Source organism: Echinops telfairi, unplaced genomic scaffold (genome assembly GCF_000313985.2).
Source record: "Echinops telfairi isolate 266 unplaced genomic scaffold, ASM31398v2 ScPeMD7_43;HRSCAF=161, whole genome shotgun sequence".
Lineage (NCBI taxonomy): Eukaryota > Metazoa > Chordata > Mammalia > Afrosoricida > Tenrecidae > Echinops > Echinops telfairi.
In genome coordinates this window covers 519,657-522,765 of record NW_022103941.1, presented here as the reverse complement: position 1 = coordinate 522,765, position 3,109 = coordinate 519,657, and positions in this window count along the sequence as shown.

Below are 3,109 nucleotides of genomic sequence, written 5' to 3'. Positions count from 1 at the left end.
GGTAGGTATATCTGTGAACTCCAGTGCTAAATATGGTGGTGGGAACTGACACCTGGCCGCTGGTACGATGTTGCCTTCAAGAGTAATCCCACCATGCATCTGTGGAACCCTACATCAAGTAGGCACACCACTCCATTACCTTGAGGAAGAGTTGGAACTCCTCCAGCCCCACGGACAGGTGATCAAGTCTCAGTTATCTCCTCACTTTGCACTCTATTTCCTCTTTATTCTCTTGCCCTGCTATCTTTCCCACAGTAGTCAGTCTCAACGATCTCAGGGGTTTTATTCTCTTTCTTTCTTTTTTCTTCTTTTTCCTTTTCTCTCCCTCGCCTTCCTATCATATACCACTACTGACTTCCAGGCCACTAACCTCCTACTGGGGCAAATCAATCCAAATAGCAGTGGGAACGCTAGCCTGCCATCTGTGGGAGTGGGGCACACCGCACAAGGGAGCAATGAAAACCGTCTACAGCACTTCATGCTGCTGAGGAAACCTCCATTGGACCTCTAAGGTGATCTCACCAACTAGGACAATTCCACCCAGCACCACTGGGTCCCTGCATTAAAAGGGCACACCAACCTGCTATAATGGGGTAATATTTAAACCCCTCCGGCCCCACATTCAGGCATTAATGGATCAGCTGCCTATTATTTTTATTTTCCTTCTCCCTTTCTTCTTTCTTTACCATCACAGCCAATTTTACTGAGCACAGTGGTGTTTTCTCACCTTTTTTCTCTTTCTTTTCTTTTTTCTTCTCTATTTGTTCTCTTCGCTTTTATGATTCTCTCCTCTCTACATGGCATTGCTGGTTTTCAGACCCCTACCCTCTACCTAGGGCAACTCCGCCCACCCAGTGGAGATACCTACAGCCTGCCCCCTGCTACAGTGCTGCACAGAGCCCAAGATAGTGCTACACATGGTATGGCATGGTTTTCAATTATTTATCTATTTAAAAAAATTTTTCTCCTTCCCTTTTGTTCTTTTAATTCTTTTTCTTTTTGCTCTTCTTTCACTTTTTCTTATTTTCTCCTTTTCTTCTATCTCTTCTCTCTTTACTGCCACAGTCTCAGTTTTCCTTTTTGTTGTTTTATTTTTTTACTGTTTTTACTTTTGTTTAGTCTGTGTATTATTTTTTGTGAGTGGGTGTTAGTTGGCTTGGCATTTTTGCTCCAGTCTTTGTTATGTTCTTTCTCTAGATTTCTCCTCCTCTCCAACTCTGTCCTTTCAAAAGCCACTATCGGCCTCTAGGCCACTCCCCTCTGCCTAGGGAAATTCTGTAGGCCCAACTGGGGGAACTCCCACCCACATTTGTTGGCTTTACATGCAGCTGGGGAAATCATACTAGTCCTCTTCCATACACCAAGCAGTAGGGTGTTCTCCCCTTCAAACGGCTGAGGGAACTCCAGCCTAAGCCTCAATGCCCTACAAGTGACTCGGTGGAACTCTTGCCCAACACCGTGAGGCTCCACATTGCTGCAGGAACATTCACCCAACCTCCAAGGTGATCTTTCTGACTAAGGTAATTCCCCCTGCAAGCTACGGTGCTCTACACCAAGAGGAGTACACCTACATGCTTTCCTTGGCACTCCAGTTGCAGAAGGAAGCATGAGGCTTACTTCCAGATCAGCCAGTGATATGACACCCTTGTGGGCCCATAACAACCCGACCAGCATCACATGAGAGGACTACCGGACTCACATTCCAAATAATAGAATACTGGGTGGCTAGGGTAAGAGCGAAATCACAGGAAGATACAGCAGTAACCTGACCCCTCAGTATAGCTACCAGCATATAGTTCCTGGATGCATACATAGGAGTCCCCAGAGAGCCCAGTGCTCTTCCACTCTGGAAGATGGCTCCAGGCTCCTCTAAAACAACATGTAAACAGCAACCAGCCCTAACAGCCTCAACAAAAAAGCAGAGGAAACAGAAGACAGTGCCGGAAGAAGTCATGAACCTAACGATGTGCATAGAAGCAGATATTGGCCTGCCACAGAAAGATATTTTCAGAATGATGCTTGGAGTCATATAAGATATGAGGAAAGAAATACAGGAAAATGATGAAATTATAGAGGAGATAAAGCAACGCACCAAAGGGAAATACAAGATTTAAGGAATGAAATAACAAAATCCTGTGGCAAGTTGACAGATTTGCCAACAGACTTGAGGAGGCAGAGAATCTCACCAGTAACCTTGAGGATTACCAAGCAGACCTCAACAAACAGGAAAATCAGTCAAATAAGACAATCAGAGAAACTGAAGAAAACCTGAGGGCCATGTCTGATGCTATGAAGAAGAATAATATTAGAATAATTGGGCTACTGGAACAAGACACAACAAAGAATTCAACAGGGAAAATAGCTAGGGAATTAGAGAAAAATCTTCCCCAGCTTAATAAATGAAACTCAGTCAACCATTCATGAGGCTGAAAGAACACCAGCCAGACTGAATCCCAAGAAGTCAACAAGACACATAATAGTCAAAATATCCAACTATAAGGAAAAGGAGATGATCATAAAAGCAGCTAGGAAAAAGCAAATAGTCATCCCAATGAAAGTATGTTCAGATCTATCAACGGGCATGAAGAAGAGGAGGGAATGGAGGTACATATTCTAAATATTGAAGGAAAACGATGCAAACCCAAGAATACTTTAACCAGCCAAGTTAGTTATCTATTAAGATAGATGGAGAAGTAAGAGTCTTCCCAGACAAAGAAAATCTCAAAGAATACACAAAAAGAAACCCAGCCCTTAAAAAGATCCTTGCCAATCTAGTTTGGGCACAAGATCAACACTCACTGATGGCAAATAAGAGACCATCACATAGAACAAATCAACCCATAGGGTGACAAAGAAAAAACAGGCCCCAGGATAGCATTGGTTCAATAGTGGAAATAAGCCAAAAATAAACCACATAAAACACAAGTGGATAAGATAGGTAGGTAGGAAAATACCCAATACAAAAGGTACAAGATGACATCACAGAGTACACAGATGGATGTAATAACAGTGAATATCAATGGCCTGAATTAAGGCATTAAAAGGCAGGGGCTCACAGACTGGCGATGAAAACATAAAGTATCAATCTGCTGCCTACAGGAGACACATC